General features: G+C 38.3%; 1 long non-coding RNA gene across 1 annotated transcript in view; it reads right to left on the bottom strand.

The window, feature by feature from the left end:
- LOC149445008 (uncharacterized) overlaps positions 1 to 19,315 on the bottom strand; it is a 244,692-nt gene extending 225,377 nt beyond the window's left edge. The window contains exon 1 of the long non-coding RNA XR_016306475.1: positions 18,817 to 19,315. This is a non-coding gene — a long non-coding RNA (uncharacterized LOC149445008). The remainder of the gene's footprint in view (positions 1 to 18,816) is intronic.
- Between the last annotated feature and the right edge of the window lie 1,232 nt (positions 19,316 to 20,547).

Here is a 20,547-nt window from a genome sequence, read left to right as displayed (position 1 = left end):
GACAGGATTGTTTCTGATGACATAATGACTTTCTCTGTTACAGTAGTAGCCCTTAAACAGTTACTTACAATGCTGTTTGAATATCGACTGCATTTTTAACTTTATCTATGCATGAAGCCAACTAAAGGCTGATTCATCCATTATTGTGCAATGAAAATATTTAAAATGTTTTTTTTTTATTGGTATTTTCATACATACTGTGTTTCTTTGCAACATTTTATAATAGAATGTGGCCCAGCAACAAACAGAATGAAGGTCTCTGAATTAGAAGATGACCACATACAAATTAGTTTCCAGCTTAGTAGGGAGTTAGCTGGAAAATCCTACTTGGCACATAGATCTGAGGTCCGAAAGTGCCCACAGACATAATGCAAACAGTTGGATCAGACAACAAACATCTATATATTTTTTATATTTAGCACTACCCCCATAGGAGCTGCTGGTATTTTGCCCAGACGTTCCCCCAAATCTTCACCCACAGCCAAGCACACCGTATTTCCTATATCCAGGTGCACATAACTTCCACTCGTTACTCCATTGATCAGTCTAGGGGCTGTAGTTTTTTTGTCGTTTTTATTTTGTTGTAGAACAGGGATAGGTAAGGCATATAGTAGGATACTCCAAATTGAACTATTCACAAATCAGGACAGCTTTCTCCAAGTGGGTCTGTGAGTTTTCTTAGTAGAATTATGTTGCAGACCAAATTGTACAAAGAGTGAAGCAAAGTTTTTCTGTAGAAATGTAGAAAATAAATGGACAGTTGCTCTTCGGGACTCCAGCCAATGTCTCCTCTAGCTTACACCCAGCGGCTGACTATGTTGGTTCTAAGGGAGGTTAAGCAACACAAGTCCCAGGATCCCTTTTGAATGATCACAAGGCCCTTGCTGCAGATCACCTTCCTGTGATACCAGACAGGATCTGTAGACATCCCCCTCAGTCATCTCTCAGAAGCGCCCTGGGTTTCAGCGTTTTGGTCCTTGGGGAGCCCACCTAAGACCTCCTGGCAGCATGTGCCAGGGAAAGCAGACGCCTCAACCTTGGCTAGAACTCCCCTCTTAGGAGAAGAAGAACCTAGATCCTATGTGCTCACCGAATATAAATACCAGCACCCAGCATGCTCAGGGGCACCACTCCCTGTAATTGGCTGAAGCTGCATTCATATCCATACTGTTCATCTGCATGGTTCTACACTGTCAATCCAGAACCTTCCTTGGCTACCTGGATAAAGATGAACCTTTACCCAGATGCAGCAGCACTGTGAGTCACACAGGATGAACTAGCTAAACAATTATAGCTTTCTGTTAAACAGAGAGAGAGCCACTACATTTGCCTAACAATCGCAGATGACCATATTATGCTATACTCAACTATCTACATCCTTGCAACCATCTAGGAGGGTTCTACATATATTTTTTGCCTACTCCTCAATTGAAATTATGTGGATACCCCATTGCAAAAAATATCCCAATAAAATAGAGCAGACTCGAATAGCTCTACAAAAATATACTAGTAACAATTGCTACCCTGCTACCCCAGTCAGCTGTGAGAGCCCAGAGAAATATCTACTGCTTCTGGGTATGAGAGAATGCCTGACACTCTCCCTGCTTCCCTATAATGCAGCAAGATCACATGGAGGGGCAACCAAACAAGTTTTTTTAACAAGTCAATGCTTTTATAGAAATATTGAAATGATCATATAATGGTACCAAATACAGTAAATGAAAAAATATCAGCCACTCTGAATGATAAAATGTATTTATTTGAAAAGATTTGGGACTCTTGGACACATTATATCTCAGGGGAAAATGACTAGCGAGATGACTATGGAGCAGGACTACAGCTCTTCACTCTTCTTTTCTTCTTCTCTTCAGTTACTTCTTTTATTTCTTGTTTTTTATGTTTCTTCTTTTCATTTTATGAGCATTCACATATATTGTATGTACAATAGTTCGCCAATATTTGTCAAAAATGTATACAAGTTTCCCTGTTACAAAGCCACCTTAAGTATATGGCTAGGAGGGCTGATCTTATAACACTGGAATGTACCCAGGAATGGGCACTAGTTCTTATCTCAGAAACATATGTGATGTGTTTGTTTATAATTTGTTACAAAGCATATACAGTATATGCCAAATTTTGCATATGTACTTTTGTTTTTCAAAACAATGAAAATCATTGGAAAAGAAATATTGGATGGCCTGGTATCAGGTCAAAGTGGTGGACAAGCTCAATAAAATAAGTAAATGCATTAGATCAATCAGTCATGAGTTTGTGTTTGTGACCAACGTGAGCTTTTATCACATATATGGTAGAACTGTTAAATAGATACAACACCTTGGTCTCACTCCTTCAATATATGGAACTGGTTCTGCAAGCTGCCTTTCGCACTGAGCTAAAATGATCACAGTTTGATAAATCTGGATACCTTTGTCCATTCCCAGGTACAACTCTTCTAGAATTCTTGGATTGCATAACCCAATTTACTAATAACCAGGGGCAGACGGACAACTCATGGGGCCCCCGGGCAATAGGGGATCATGGGGCCCCTGTGTCCTTGCCCAAACTCAAAAAAGCCTATGAAAAAGGTACCGGGGCATCTCATGGGGCCCTCTACTGACCCCAGCCCTCGGGCAGTGCCGAGTTTTCAAATGGTCACTCTGCCCCTGCTAATAGCATATTTTAAGTCAGTTCAAGGAGAAACTTCACACTCCCTTGCTTTTTATACCCCCCCCCCTCTTACATTTTTCACATTTTTACCTGTCCATTGTATCCAGCATCCAACTGTGATCTGATGCTTAGGTATCCCTGCCTGAGGTCCATGCACCATCTACTTCTCTGACGTCATTGGGCATCCAGCTACCTCTGCCAGGTTCAGGCAGCTGACCCATGATCAAGCAATGATCCACCCACTGGCTGCTGTTTTCCTGTTCCAGCAGCTTCCTGGCATATGCAACATGGATATCCCAGGAGGCTGCATAGAGTATGCAGTAAGATGCCATTCTCTTCTCACCTAGTCAAGAATGGCAGCTGGGGGAAAGACTAAAAACATTTTTTTAGATATTTTACAGTGCAAAGTATGTGTGTGTGAGTGTGTGTGGGTGAGTACAGTAACTCCTAGTGCATCTCTAAGGTCTGCATTAAGTATTTTTGGCAGTCTACTGCTTCATTCATATGGCCATAAAAAGTGCATATACAAGTGCTTTGTGATTGCGGATATATTGTTTTCAATAGGTCCATTAACACAGGTGCATAAACATAAGCTGCTTTCAGATCTAACACAGAATCCAAAAATCTGCATCTAAGAACATATGCTTTACACGCTTACACAAATAAATGCATGTATACACGTTTTTATAAGTGTGGAAATTAAGGCTGTGCGGGTGAATGCAGCCAGAACCATCCACACAGTGGAGCCACGCAGGAGATGCAGGCCGGTGCCATTAATCCTAATGGCATGCCGCACACACTAGAAATCGTAGCCACACTGGGAACCGCACTGTACTCCCATATAGGCTGCAATTCCAAAAATGGTGCAGGAACCTTTTCCCTGCATTTCAGGAGGCACGGCAGCACAATCATATGAAACTGTAGCTTGCAGAGACGCACATACTTTATATGAACCTAGGGTTAGTCTAAACAAAAGTGAAAATAGATTATAATAAAAGCAAATTATGTACACGTACGGAGCTTTATGTATTTGAACGCATCTATGCGCAAGTGTTTTATTGATCATCACGCAGGAACATAACATCAGTAAAATTTTTACAACTGTGTGAATGAAGCTCTAAAATATTTCCTAGTAAGCTAACTGTCCTGCTTATTATTTGATTTATTGGAACTGTAAATTTAGGCCAAAACGTTTTCCCTGGATAAAGATTAGTATATCTGACAGATTTTTATAACGATGTGCATCTCTTCTGGAGAAATTTTGCCTCACTTTCAAAAGAGGGCACAGATAGTAATAAAAACCTGACAGAGGATATAGCCTTTCCCTATTCTATACAAAAAGGGAAAAAAAGCATTTTGGCTGGAGCTTTATTTTAAAAATAGGTGCTATTATTATGACTTCGTATAGCTATCAAATGACATTATTTTTACCTTTGATCAAATGTTGAGAATTAATCTGTGATAAGTTATTATGCCTTGTCAATGTCAGATGTTATGAAACAACTTTCACATTATCGATGTCTCCTTTGGCATACGAACCTGAATATTTCCTGGATATATACTGCACAAGGGACTTGATGGGCATATTTTCCTTCTCTGCATGGAAGTGCGTCCATTTATCTTTTTTTTTTTTTTTGCTGTTTCACCACTGCAAATAGACTTTTGGGTGCAGATTGAAACAAGCTTACTCAATTCCTCTAGTTTTCACCCTTCAAGACAACAGAAGCACATTGATGTTTTTCAGTTCTAAGATGTAAGACAGAATCTTTTCATGAGTTACTTTCCCACAGTTCCTCTTAAGTTAATATTTTATATATTCTTTTCTTGCAACATGTTGTCTCTCCACCCTCCGTTCTAATAAAACCTGTGTCTTTTCTGCATGAAGCATTCCGCACTTAGATCTCTTAGGATTTTACAGCATTTTACAAGGAAATACAGTACCCATCCACAAAGCCATCTGTACCCTCCAGAATGTAGGACAAGACACATTGAAGGGATTTTGACAATGAACGCCATGTTAATGATTTGATAGCAGCCTAAATAAAATAGCCCAAATAAAGCTACAGGAGATCTTCAGTGGCTCTACAAGGCAATAAATTTGTATTAGCTCAGTAACTACAGCAATTAAGGTCTAGTTTGGGAGTAGTTAGGGGAGACAAAGGGACATTATTATTCTTGGAAATGAGTGTAGTAAAAGAAGGAATTCTTTCCATTTAACTAATGAGCAGCTGGGTAGGCATGTAAATGGAGAAGCTTCTCCTTAGAATTGCTTTATATCTCTCATAGAGAGATGGCAAAAGATGTTCATGTGGGTTGAAGTCTCACTAGGTCTATTAGATCTTCCGTTGTGATGCAAATGAGAGGCAGTGTTTTGGCTAGTTTATCGGCTAGTTAAAAGAGTATCATTTCAGTTCACATGAATGGAATAAGCACACACCAATGAGTTTTAATGGAGAAGCTTCACTTTCAAAGGTCTATTTGAAGCTGACAGTAAGGTGAAAAGTGCATGGATTACATAGGCTAAGTTGAACAACAAGGCAGCTTTGTGTTATCTTATTCTATTTAGCGAGCGTGGCTACTTGATAGATATGTTTTATGTGCACATGACAGACATTCATTATGCAGCACACTGTGCAATAAGATGCCATTGGGACCTTAAGGTGCTTATAGACATGAGTTGATGCTCAGAAGATCCACAGTCGTATGCAATGACTCTCAGAGAAGTAGAAGCATGTAAAAAATATTTTTGTCGACTGGCTGGCTGTCCCATGAATGCAATGGTTATGTAGAACCACAAGGCAAACAAGTGAAGTCAGTTGGTGAGATGATATCAAACACTGAAACTAAAAAGTACCTTGAATCTCTGCCCTCAGAAATCCATTGCTTTCAATTTTTTTTTAGAGTTTACATATACAAGTCCCTGGAGCAGGTTTATCAGTACTTGGAGTCACTTACAATGACAGAAACAACTAGTTGGCATTAAGTGATAGCATTAATAGATTAGCATAGCTGGTGACATCCTAATGCAATAAAGTAGACGCAGTACTATATGTCTTAATAGAACTGTTCCTTGATAACATCCCCAATCATTGTTGACTCTAAGCAGGTGCTCTTACAGCAAATTTATACTGCATGCAACTAGATCAAGTGGATTCTACCTTATGGTTGCCTTTTCAAGGAAAATGTTACTTAAAGTACAATGGTGCTTCTTTAGGGTGACAGGTGAGACTTGTAATCCATTATGCTGACCACTACTGTGTCAGAAAGGTGTTTGCTAGCAATCCAAAATAAATTAAACAAAACATACCCTACTCCTTAACCAATGAGTTGCCTTATCTATACAATCAGTTTCATCCTGGGGTTATCAGCGAACAAAGGTTCCTTACTTACAGCTCTCTCAGACATCAAAAGTTCAAAGTTTTGATGTCTGTAAGAAGCTTACAGACAGTTCTATCAAATGACACCTGTTTATCTTCAGCTCTGTTACCACAGGCCTCCACTTTTTTATGGACTAGTAAACATGTGCCATTCGTTGGACAGGCAGAATATGGAAGGGTGCACTGGTAGAGTGGCAATTAGCACCAAGTAGAATAGTAGAGTAGTAGAGAGCAGAGTAGTGTAGGTCAAGCAGCAAGTGAAATGGATGTGTGCAGGTATGGTGTTGAGTTTGGGAAGGGGAGGATGGGGGACAGATATTTGTGTCAATGTAGACTTGTATGTTGGTGTTGTGATGACAAGTGCAGACCAGCACTGGCAGATGGTGTTATGGTAGCAGTAGTGGTAAGAGAGGGGGTCCATCTACCACTTAAGAAGAGCAAAATGACACAAATGACAGTACCACATTTACCCATGGTACTGCAGTGAAACTCCTCTTCTATGGAGTTTCTAGTATTCTCTACATTTGAAGGAGAGGCTAGTCAAATGACTTTGACAAGTCACATGACAGGGCTTTCCTCCTTTTTCTTTTTATTAATTCATTTTAGTACACTCTACTTGCTTAGCAGTCAGTGCACATTTGTAAATCACTATTATGCTTTATAACTGTGTGGTGTTCTTTTTTTTTTAAGCAGCGGTATAGCCGCAGCAAAGCCATAACACTGCTTTATGAACTGACCCCTTAGTGTCTAATAAAATTATATCAAATTTCCTTTTGGTTCTTGTACTTTTTTTTATTATTTACATTTTTTTATATTCTACTCTGGTGTTGGTGGCTATACTGAAGGTCCAAATGAAATGTAGGGCTTTGGCCCTGAAAGGCAAGAGTGCTGAACTTCCAGACACTAATTTTTCCCTTTGCATCAGTCTAAAAAATAAAAATTAACATTTATATATTCTACTTTTCTTTTACAGCAGTTAATACTACTTCCCTGAGATATTTGTCATGTATAGCTTCTTTTCATTTTTCAAAAGAGATGCCTTCAAGAAATATGCACATTAAGGCCTTGAAAGGGTAGAAAGGTTATATGACCCTTGGCCTTTGCTCTGGACACTCGGTATTGCTGAGTCTCCCTTGGGCCACTGTAATCAATCAAATCATAATTAGAGAATAAAATAAAACTTTCAAACATTATTTAAATTTTGTACTGAAGGTACTGTCATGTCCTCTAATTAGGTTATGCTGTTGTGTGATCTTTTCTGTTATTTATGCCATTTACACTTCATGGAGACCTGAAAAATAACATTGTGCACTTACAGAAATAGAAATATAAACACCATAGCCTTTTTTTTTGCATCAAGCTTTCAACATTTCATGATTTTGGTGCAAGACCACTTGCTGTTGGTGTAGAGTCTTGCCCAGCAAGAGGAGGTGAATATGCAGATTGATAGCCGTGGTTCAGCACTAAGCAGAGGAGCGAAACTGGTCAGGTCCTGGGATTCCAGATAGTTCATATGTTGAGGCCCAGGAGAGTGCTAGGCAGCAGCACATGGAAAGCAATGGTTTGGAATTAAGTTTATAAGGGAGTGCTGTGATATCATTGGAACTTCCTGTCATTTTAGCCTACGTGTTCAGACAAAGCAGAATTAATGCAAACATACAAAAAAATTGGAAGGGGAGGCAAGATTTTTGTTTTTCAATTGTCTTTTATTTTCATGGCAAGCAAAAAAAAAATAATTGAAAAGCGTAAAGCTGAACTCCAGTGATGACATATTTTGCATACTTACATTAGATTAGCTAAGCTCAGTGTAAGTATGCATAAGTGATATATAATCGGCCCCTGTGGAAGCTTTAAATCACTAGAAGATCTGAGTCATCATTGCAGTAGTTTGAGCTGCTACAGTGATTTACAGCACCCACAGAGGCTGATCAGGTGTTACATATGCATACGTACATTGGGCCAAGCCTGCCCAGTGTCAGTATGCAAAATATATCATTCCTGAAGTTCAGCTTATAGTTATCATGGCCACAGATATTAGGTGAAAAATAAAGATCTTTATAAATTATAACAATAAAAATTCTATTAGGAGCCTAAGGAGACCACTTTTTAAAAAATATTTAAACAGTTGCAGCAGCCACAAAATTGATCCGCATTGTAGAAAATCACTGGTTTGTCTAAATTACGTGAACACTTTTCAAAAGCTTATTAATGCTGTCCTAATAAATAATAGCAAACTTACAAAAACAAATCTATTTTAACCAAAATTTATGGTTTTTTGATGAAAGTTTTTCCAATCTTACATATCTTGACAATTAATTCCTCTCTATTGCTATTATGGCATTATGGTGTTTACAGACTGAGATTGCTTTGCAATTCATATCCTAAATGTAATTGATTATGGACAAATCAGGTAACCTAGCAGGCCAGTTCAGTACTTACCTAGTGATGGATGTATTATGAAATTAAGCAAAATCTCCCTGAAAAAAATAAAATGTTCAGTTTTCATGAGTAGTATGAACATAATACCTTCTGTCATGCCATTGAAAAATAATAAAAAAAAATATTGTATACAAAAACCCCTCCCTTCCAATATTGACTTAAAACCCAGTTACCACTTTACTGTTAAAATAATCTGTGTCCTGTCCAAGTCAACTGTTCTCTGAAGTTGTATTGGAGGAAAACACTATGGGGAGATTACTTAAACTGGAGAGTGGAAAATCTGGTGCAGCTCTGCATAGAAACCAATCAGCTTCCAGGTTTTATTTTAAAGCTTATTTAAAGAAGCTGAAGTTAGAAGCTGAGCCGTCTTTAATGCAGGGCAAAAGGGGCAGCTGCCCGAAGCCCAGCCATTGTTGTGGGGCTCAAAACAGCTGCACCTTGAGCCTGTGCTGCCCATACTTGCCAGTGATTTGCCAGGTAGTCGGGAATGCTAGTAAGCTGTCCCTCCATGCTCTTGTACCAGAAATCAGAACTGCAGTCTGGACAGCTTTTAGCCATTTCTCTTAGTGCTACATGTCCAGACATCTCAGATCACTGTATCTCTGTATTAGGGATTGATGCCCACAGTCTGCACATCAGGACCGGAATCCTGACCCACCTAGTGTGTGCCCTCCCGTCTCCCGTACAGTGTCCTCCCGACCCCCCTGATGGGTTCCCTCCCAGCCCCACTTAGTGTGTGCCCTCCTGACTCTTATGCTGTGCCTCCCTGACCCCCCTGCACTTTGCTTTCATTCCCTGCTCTGTGCCCTACGCTCTCCTGACCCCCTTCACTGTGCATTGCTGACCCACTGTACTGTGCCCTCTTGACCCCCTGTTGGGCCCCAAGAAAATGTTTGCCCAAGGTCCAATCAATATTAAAGACAGCCCTGGCCCAGACAACAGGTGAAACATTTTTCCCTGTTGTCTCAAATTTCCAGTAAAAAACTATTTTAATAAAAAGATCTTTTTAAATGTCATTTATTGGAATATTGTTAATGAAAAAAACACAAATTGAACAAAGCACACTATAAATTAAATATTGTGCAGTACTTCTCAAATAAAGATGTTATATTCATTGATTAGATAATAATTACAAATGTGCTGGGAACTTTTACATGTGTTGATACATTTTATTTCACTTTATACTTAAAAACATCATTAGAACACTTGTCATTCTTTCTTCTGTATTGACTGAAAACATATTGACTGAAAAAATTAAGAGCAGGCAGCCTTGTATGGGTTCAGGGACATAGATTTTTAACAGAATTGACAATGCAGAGGAAACAGTAGAGAGAGCTGTATGCTGACCGCATGTAGATGTGGTCATGGTCATATAACTGGACATGTTGACCCATTATCAACATTGCTAATTTGTAATAATTTAGGATTAACAAAGGTCTTCGTTTTTTTGCTTGCATTTTGTAAACATATATTAGTTACAGATTTTAATTACTTTAATTTACTGTGATGGCCAGGAGACAGCATACTGGGAAACATATATTTTGTAATGAATTGTCCCTTCCTTACCTATTCCTTCTCAGGACCAAAACTAATTGCATGATAGTCATATACACAAGTAACAGCCACACTGGCAGTGGCATAGTAACTGGACCATGCCTCTGGAGGGACCTGATTCTGATTAATTGATATTTGCTGGTTTCCCCATCATTGTAACTGATGATTCTGAATGGCTTTCATTGTTAAGCTATGGCTTGTGCTTTCCACTAGAGCCAACATAATTTTTCTATGACCTAGGGTTTTAGAAGTTCATTGTAAAATTTTAATTTGTACACAGTGGTAAATATTCGGAAGGTAAGAACCCTTCCACTTTCATATAAATATAAATCCAATATCACATGACTCTATTTTTACTGTGTTTGCTATGTCAACTTGGGACACCCATATACTGCAAAGTTCCTTGACATGTATAGTGAAGATTTTACTGCTTTCTAATATGGTTTCTGTTGTCTTGCCTCACAGACAGGCTTGGGAAAACAAAGCTAACAGATGTCCTCCTTTTCAACCATTGTCTTAAGAAGTTATACTTTCTCTGCAAACAGTGTCTTTGGGATTTGCTTAAGATTCCTCAGCAATGTCTTCTCGGTAACATGGATTAGTCTCTAGTGGACAATGTTTATTACAATGTTTAATACTGTTTTCTGTTATGTGATCTAAAGATTTGCATAACCAGGATACGCAGTGACAGCACTGGCTCGTAAATCCTTTTAGCACTTGGTAATCCAGTAGAAAGAATCTTGTGCAAAGAAAGGAGCAAGGTTTTCCGAGGATAAATCTTGTAATTAGGACACCTGTTGAATTCAGCATGTACTATGTGAAGTATTAACATACAAGAAAATATCCTGTATTTGCTACTACAACTTTCTTGTCCTCTGATATTGTCTTTTACTATCTATACGATTTCTATTTCATCTTCAGTAGACCACACTAATGAGGTAATCATTCAATGTATTCACTATATCACTAGACATTGGTCCATTATGAAACTGTACATTACATATACTCAGATATTATTTAAACTGTATGGCCAGCCAAAACATTTTTTTTAATAAAGTGGGGAAGGTTAGAACCTCTGACATGCTTTAGGGTCATCTACATGATGCAGCAAAGACAAACATTTTAAAAAAGGTTTTCCTTTAATAGAATATGGGAAGACTAGAACCTCTGACAGATTTTTTTTGTCTGTTGCAGATATTTCCTTACGCCTGATGAAAATGTTGTCAGCAGGACAGGAAGTGAGGGTAAGTCTCAGGACAGGAAATTAAGTCTTCTCCATGCTATACAAGATTAGCAAAAGATATTTGGGAATTATATAGGTACTACCTAGATGGAAAGTAAGCACTGACTTGCTTTTACATTGATGATGGGTTTATCACATTTTCGGACTAAAACGCATTGGGTTGGTTAAATTGAAAAAAAAAAAACACTTTTTTTAGACAACCTAGCAAAAAACAAGTCTTGAAAATGAATATAAACATCTTTGGTATTCTCATGTGGTTAGAGCAAGTTTAAACATTTCAAAACTGCAAAATTAGGTCTGGCTTGAAAGGTGTCAGTTACCTCTACCTATTTCCATATCTTTACACTGGCTCCTTGTACCTATAAAAACTAGACTACAGGATTTCCATGGATTTGTACCAGCACTTATTTAACTGGTTCATACATTCAGTAAGAACCATTGAGGATACACTGTTTTCAGGTGCAGAAGGACCCTGTGCCACAGCCTTAACCCCATTGACTAGTGTACAAGTGCTCTCATTGGACAGCATGCTGTCCTTTGAGAGAGCTGTGCCGTGGCCTTGACTCCCACGCACATGTGTGACATCATCACGGCTCAGCCATTCAAGTGATTGCAGCTCACACACCCGGAAGGAAGATTGGATGAAGATTCAAGATTCAAGCCCGGTCAGCAGTGACAGCGCACCACTAGAGGGCTTCATTTTCAGGTAAGTCTTTTATAATGTGCTTGTATGCGATACTCTTAACTTGCAGGGAGAACATTTTTTTCATTTACTTTTTTGCAGTTTACTTTACTGCTTTAGGGGGGAACAGCAGTGCATGGGTTTAATAATTCAATATTCCAGCAATGAGGTATTGGTAAATTTTTATAACTTAAAAATTCTGCGCTATAATATCCATGTGACTTCCTAACAGTAAGATAATCAATAGAACATGAGCAGTCACCTTAATATTGCAGGCAACAATATATCAAATAATAAAACATGAAAGTGCAGCGCTACATATAACCAAAAGAAATTAGTGCAAACACATAAAGTAAATAAAAAGTCCACACATGCAAAGCAAATATGGCGTAGAATAAGCCCCTTTAATGGGACATTAATGTCATGAATACTTCAAATCTGGTCAAGAAGATGAAGAGAATCCACCATCAACAACACCCGAAACGTTCTGCCTTTTACCAGATAAAATTGACCCCCGGTTAAGGTTGGGTCAAATTGCGCAATTATGAATCCAAACGCATGCCACGAACCTGGACACTTAATAACGTCAAAGGATCAAACTGGCCCCCAATGATAGATGAGTAAAAACACCCCCTGGATGATTCCAAAAATTGGCTATGTTCCGGACACTGGTAGAGCTCCAAACTTGAACAGAGAAAAAACCTGCAGAAAAGTGACGACGTTACCAATGATGAAACGCGTAGGGGGGAGTTAGAGCGTGTGACTTCAGCACGTATCAGAACGTGGCGGCCATTTTATGGGTTTGAAACTTATCATCCATCTTTTTGGTGACATGCTGTTTTATCAAATACTTTGATGTATGTTTTATTTTTTATATTTAAATATTTTATTATTCATTTTCAGATTAACAGTTTGTACAAACCAACCATTTAAATAGATAATCACAAACATAGACTCACATTTACCTAACACCATATCAAAACAATAACATTATTCTTTATATCTTTTCCCCCCTCCCAAAGCCCCCATTACCAATAAACCACATACCTCCCACCCCCCCTCCAACCCTTCCCATTCTCTACTCTGCTTTTTTCTACTCTTTCTGGAGATCCTAATCCAGGAATAAAGCAATATTAATTGTATATTAATGATCATAATCTCTAGGATTGAATTTGATTTTTTAAATTCCTCCCATTTTTTCCCATGTTATATAGAAACTCTCCATCTTATCTTCATTCATATGGTAAAGTACCTCCAATCTATATATCTGATCCACCCTATCTACCCAATCTTTTATTTTTGTTGCCTCTTGTTGGGTATCAATCCCTTCGCTGCATTCAGATAATACAATAAACCAGATTTTTTATATTTTTTAACTGAAAGCTTAGTGCCATGAAAAAGGCAAATCTCTGGGTCTTTTGAAATATTAACCTCTGTAATTTTCTGAATCACGCATACTATTTTCCCCCAATACTCTTGGATTTTAGGACACTCCACCATATGTGATACATTGTACCTCTACCTCCACATCTACGCCAGCATAAGGGTGAATTGTCTCCACTTAATCTGTGTGCTACACTCGGTGTAATGTACCATCTTGCCAAACATTTATAATTAGTTTCCACCTCCTTCATATTTACATTCTCATGGATTAGACTATACATTTTCCTCTGCTTTTCCACAGCTATTGTTACTCCTAAGTCCCTTTCCCATTTCTCTATCAATGATGGCCTTATATCTGTAATTATTTCAGTGAGGATCTTATATATTTTAGAAATCCCATGTTTCCCATCACCCCATGTGTCTAATAAGTGCTCAAAAGGGTTCCAATCCTCTCTTGTTCTCAATGGCCTTGGCAACTTCCCTATAAAATGTTTCAATTGAAAATAACGCCACTCATCCATTCTCATAAATATTTCACTCTTATTATTCAATTCCTTAAGTAAACCCATTTCCTCTCCCACCATTATATCTCTTAATTGTACATTTTCCTTCTTTATCCACTTCCCTGTGATACTTTCTTTACCTGGAGGAAAAAACTCTGTGGATCCTAAAGGTATTAACAGTGAATTCAATTCCCACCCCATCTGTTTGTGTAAAACATCCCAAACTCTTAAAACATTAAGTGAGAACAAACTTGTGCTATCTGCTAATCCTCTATATTGTGGAGGTAACCATACAATTCTACCTAAATTAGTATAACTTAGTGTATTTTCTATTTTTACCCAACTTTTCCCATGTGCATTATGTGTCCAATCAAAAATTCTCGCCAATATTACCGAATTATAATATATTTTCAAGTCTGGTACTCCCAGTCTGCCTTTCTCTTTTATTTCTACTTAAAATTTCATGACTTATTCTAGGTTTTTTATTCCTCCAAATAAATTTTGTTAACATGTTTTTAATTTTTCTGAAGTATGCTTCTGGTAGTTTAATTGGTATCATTTGAAATTTATATAGAATTTTTGGAACATTTACCATTTTTATCAAGTTTATACGACCTATCCATGACAGAGTTCCCCCACCTAATTTCCTTAGTTCATCCTTGATTTTATTTAACAATGGGATATAATTTGATTTATATAAGTTCTTGGAGGGTACAGTTAATTTTATACCTAGATATTTTAATTCTTTTTCTCTACAAACAAAGTGAAATTCCTCCTGTAACATATTTTTCTCTCTATTTGGAAGATTTATATTTAAAATCTCTGTTTTAGTTGGATTAATTATAAAATTTGACATCTCCCCATATTCTTTCAATTATTTCATTAAATTTGGCAATGTTATCCTTGGGTTTCCCACATAGAACAGTATATCATCTGCATAAGCTGCCACATTATGCTCCGTATCTCCTATCCAAATTCCTTTTATATCTATATTATTTCTTATTATAGCCAAAAGAGATTCCAGTGATAAAACATATAGCAGTGGAGACAAAGGCCATCCTTTTCTAGTTCCATTCTGCATCCCAAAATACTCTGATAATTCCCCATTAACCATGATTGCTGCAGAGGGTTGACTATATAATTTTCTTATCCACTCTCATTCTGGGTCCCATCTACAATACTTCCAATGTATCCAACATATATCCCCAATCTACTCTATCAGATGCCTTTTCAGCATCAATAGAGAGTACCACTGCAGGGATTTTCTCTTTCCTACTTTTTTGTATGAGAAACAGAGATCTCAGTCCGTTATCTCTACCCTCTCTCCCTGGGACAAAGCCTACTTGGTCTATATGTATCCATTCTGACATTAGGTCTTTCAACCTATTTGCCAGAACTTTTGCATATAGTTTGGTATCTGTGTTTAATAAGGAAATCGGTCTTTAACTTGAACAATGAGTATCATCTTTACCTTCCTTATGTAAGAGAACTACATGGCTTGTAGGGATTCCCTCCTCATTTCCATATCTCCTCCCAATGCATTCATATATATCCTCAGTTTGGGTACTAATAATTCTTTTTATTTTTTTTATAGTATCTAACTGTGTATCCATCGAGTCCTGGACTTTTCCCAGCTATAGTGCTTTTTAATGCTAAGTGTATTTCTTCCTGCGTTATTGCTAATTCAAGGGATTTTAATTGTTCCTCACTTAATTTCGGTAATCTCGCTTTTTTTAAGTATGTCTGTCTTTTTTCTATTTTTCCTACATCATCTTTACTTATGTAACTGTGGGGGATAATATTATATAGCTTATTATAATATTCTTTAAACACTTTGGCTATCTTTAGTTGAATACACTAGTTCTCCTTTGTGATCTCTTATTTTCTCTATATAGTTCTTATATTTTATTTTTCTCTGAGCCCTCATTAAATACTTTCCTGGCCTATCTCCCCATCTGTATCTCTCACTTACCATTTTATTGAACACTCTTCTCTTATCTTCTTCCAGAAATGTATTTAATTCTTCTCTTTTATTTATTACCCTCTGCATAATCTCTTTTGTTACGCTATGTTTATGTATCTGCTCTAACTCACAGAGTTCACTAAGAAGCGTATTTATTTTTTCTCTTCATTCCCTCTTCTTCTTTGCTCCAATCGCTATCAGCATTCCTGTCTTATGAGCCTCCCACACCATTGCTACAGACACTTCGCCAGAATCATTTTTCTCAAAAAATTGCTTTATTTCTTTTTTAATTTTTTGATCTGTTTCTGGATCCTGTAGAAGTGTCTCATTTAACCTCCATAATTTCCCCACAATCAGCTCATTTCCCCATAATAATTGCAGTGTGACAGGAGCATGATCTGATATTGACATCACTTCTATTTTTACTTTGACCAGAGACTCTATAAGTCGATGGTCCAACAATATATAATCCAATCTTGAGTAGATCTCATGTGCATGAGAATAAAACGTATAGTCTCTGTCCTTCATGTGCTTAATTCTCCATATATCTACAAGTTGGCATTGATATATCATTTTTTTCAAGGATTTCAGAGATCTACTACCATCTCTCTGCACAGGAGACGTCATATACATCTAAGGATCCATGCAAAGATTAAAATCACCTGCCACAATTAAACTGCCTTTTTTTAAATCCATTAATTTCCTCAGAGTATTTTTTAGGAACACCTCCGGTTTCTTATTCGGGCAATAAATATTTGCTAATGTGCAATCTAGTTCCTGTAATTTTCCTTTCAAAAACAGAAATCTCCCTTCCAGATCTACCAATCTGTGTTCCAACTTAAACCTTATATTTTTCACAAAACCTATTGCCACTCCCTTGGCACGTTTAATTGGGGAATCTGCATAAAACCACATTGGATAATATCTGGAATTTAGTTTCACATTTCTCGCACCAAATGTGTCTCCTGTAAAAAAAAAACACTGAGGAAAATCTATGCTGAATTTCTTTAAGGATCCTAAATTTCTTCCCAGGGTTGTTTAATCCTTTAACATTATAGGTCACAAAATGAATTTCTTCCATTCTTCCCTTCTTCTCCTCTCCACATCTCAACCTTCCCCATCTCTTCCTCTCTCCTCCATATCTCCCCCTTTGTTCTCTAAGATTTTTCCAGACTGATGTTTCTCCCACTATTTTGCATAGTCTTAAACTACCTACCCCCTCCCCATACCCTTCTCCCATCCCTCCTCCCCTCCCTCCCATCCCCCCTCCCTTTTTAGGCCAATAATTTGCCTGTAAATCATTTGTGGTCCTGATCCCACTCTTGATTCAACTTTAGGGTGAAGCTCTGAGCATGCACACCCCAACCCAATTGCACTCCCCCAGCGTCCCTCCAGGTTAGCCAAAAAGAGGAAGAAAAAAAAGGAAAGAGGAGAGAAGAGAAAGGGGGGAGAAGGGAGAGAGAGGGAGGAAAAAGGGAAGGACAACAGAGGGAAGGACAAAAGAGGGAATGGAGGAGGGGAAAGAGGAAAAAAAACCCAACTTCACCACCCCTCTCTCCTCCTCCACCCACTCCCAATATATCCTCCTTCCCGCCCATTACCCCCTTCAAGTTTCCCTCCAGACCACCTGCCACCTCTCACTCTCTATATTCCACATCTCTTTCTCCTCACCACCCCACCCAGGAATATCTATGTATTGCAACTCAAGTCTGTCACAGAAGTCTTTCAATTCTTCAGGAAACTTTAGTCTTACAGAGCACCCATTTTTCCAACCGATTAAACATGCTGGGAACCCCCAGCTATATCGAACGTTCTGCTTTCTCATTTGTTCTAGTAATGGTTTCAGGGTTCTCTTTCTTAACTGTCTCTGCAGCAAGATCAACAAAGATCTGTATATTTATTTCCCCATATTTTATAACTACTCTTCCTTTCATCCTCTTCCAGATCTCTTCTTTGTCCCTATAATGATGGAATTGAACAATGACATCTCTCGGGTTTCCTTTCCTCCCTTCCTGATGAATTCTCCCAATTCTATACACCTAATCAATTTTATAGGGTTCTGTAGCAGCTCTATCCATTATTATGTCCAACATTTTCTCTATTGTTTCCTTCAGATCTTCTCCTTGAGAGATCTCTGGAAAGCCTTGTATCCTTAAGTTGCATCTTCTATCTCTATTCTTCTGATCTTCTAATTTATATAGCAGATTTCTATATTCTTTTTTCATTTCCACCATTTGTTTTCCTAATAACTGAATCATTGGGCATATTTATTTATTTTTCTTTCTGTCTCCTCCACTCTAGATAGCACCTGCCCCAGATCTTTATGTAACTTCACCATTTCTTGTTTTATAGATTTTTCCAATCCTTTAAACATTCCTGCTATTTCAGATTTAGTTGGCAAATGTGTGTCTTACTCTTCTAAATTCTCCAGCAGACCTATTTTCTCAGTATCTGCTTCTTCTAAATTTTGACTAATATTAGGTAGTCCCAAGGATAGTCTGGGGCTCTCTCCAATACTATTTTCCATCAGATACTTTTCATTTATTCCAATTTGCCTCTCAGGAGTCCGTTTTTCCTGCCCGGGAATATATTTTTTAATAGAACTTGATTGGGGGGCCTTTGACCCACCTCCTTTTGTTACTTTGCTTTTCATTTTGATTTATATCTGATATATATCTGATATATTAGGGATTCAAATTTCCACTCCTCCGACAAAATATTTTTCTCCTTTCTCTCGTCTTCACCTCCTCTCCTCCCTTATATCCTCCTCTCTCCCATCTCCCTCATTAACCCCTTTCAGGAACAGAAAATACTTTTCAAATCATCTCTCTTTTATTTATCCTTCATCCTTTGGGTACAAGACCCTCAGTAGTCTCCATACTGACCCCAATATGCAACCCCCACAACTTTATCCATCAAAATTTTACTTCCTTTTCCATTTAACTCTTAAAATGTGTCACATTCCAAATTCTTCTGCCGCACTCGATCACCCATTTAGCTCTTACCTCTATCACTTCTGGGGGAGGGTGGCGACCAACCTATTCACCAAGAAAGGGGGTTGCAAAAATATAGACCTTCCAGTTCAGTATGATTTCCGAATTTGGGGTTCTCAACATGTGACTCCCTTTGGTCCAGCAATGCACAGTATCAGACAGAGATTCAATTTAGGGGGGTGAGGGAGATCAGGGTGACCGAAGCTGCATGTTCTCCCATATACTGGCTGGCATCTCTCGCCTCTCAATACTCTTCTGCAGCTGGTCACGTGACCGCTCTGCGTCTTCCGGGCTTCAGCTTCCAGGGCTCTCCTCCTACTCCTTGATCTCAGCCCGCTCCACCGCTGTGCCCTGCACACCGGGGTCTGCGGGAGACAGACTGGAGGGGACCGCAGCTACTGCAGATAAGTCCCCCTCATCCCTCTCAGACTTTGGCCATCCGGAGGTAACGCTGGAGGAGCCGGGTGTCGTGAGATCTCACCACAATCTCCCGATCACTGCCATGCTCAGGCTCCTCCCCCTGATGTACGTTTTATAATATGCTTAGGAGCAATAAATCTTTCATAAGTTACTACACTATGAGGATTTTCTTGTTTCTTGAATGGGTTTGTCCTCTATGAGGATACATCTTTTCTTCTGGTTTCTTTCTCTGTTCATTTTTTGGTTTTATGTAGCGCCACACTTTCATTGGTAAATTTTTGCATGGTTTTTAAAACCTGGAAAAAGAGTAAAAGGGATACCTATAGTATTAATTAGTGTGTTTGTGTGTATGTGGGGGGGGGGGGGGGTTTAGAACCATGCTAATCACAACCCAAGATTGAATAAGAATAAGTACTAGTGAATCCAGCTTTTCACTGGCCCTTCTACATGACTCATACTGTCTCTGTGATTTCCCTGAGTGGAAATTACCTCTTAGACAGTTGTCACTGGGACAGCTGTCCCCAATATTCTTGTTCTGGGCAAACAGAGAGGGTGAATCTTGATGAGGACAAAGAATAAACAAAAAAATAATATGGCTTTAAATAATACAAACTTGGGTAGTGCAGGTGCAAATTTTCTGTACAGTAAGGAGTGGGTCTTTTTACAGGGTCTGCTATTGTGTGTACAATAATATGATCACATTGCAAAGAATATTACATGGTGTGATGGTCTGTCAAAGCAGTGCTTTGGGATTGGGGGTGGGGGTGCAAATGGCCTACAAGTATGCAATTACATTGATTAAATTTTTTGGGGGTTTTTCACCTACTGGGTCCCCTTCACTGCATAGGATTTTTTTTTAAAAGGTGAGCATTTCATGCTACAGACTTTATTACACATCATTTTTATTTTGCCCATAGTTACATTTTAAACAAATTACATTAATACCTCTTAACTTTTGCTTTTCCATTCTGAATTCATATCTAGTACTAGTGGTGCATTTAAAGTCAATCAGGATGTAGGTAACCAGATTCCAAGTTAATCACAGTAATGTATTACTCATTGTTCTGAGGTCTCAGCTGGTGTTTTTGGTCTTGTAGGAGTCCAATAATGTCTCGATAAGCCCCCTTGACCAGACTGACTATATGAAGCTGAAATCACCCACTTCCTCCTATCAACAGTTTTAATGAGAGCTGTTTAGATGAACTCTCCTGGCTGCTAATAAAATGATTTTGCATGTGTAGGAAGCAGGATGTGTAAAGCCCAGGAGTTTGATCTTGTTTCAGACATCAAACAGAGCAGCATTGTGATGGGTGTGGAGTTGAT

Source organism: Staurois parvus, unplaced genomic scaffold (assembly GCF_062004578.1).
Source record: "Staurois parvus isolate SC_StPar_1 unplaced genomic scaffold, SC_StPar_1.0 ptg000750l, whole genome shotgun sequence".
Lineage (NCBI taxonomy): Eukaryota > Metazoa > Chordata > Amphibia > Anura > Ranidae > Staurois > Staurois parvus.
Note: the sequence above shows the minus strand (reverse complement) of the source record. Positions and strands in the feature narration are given on the sequence as shown.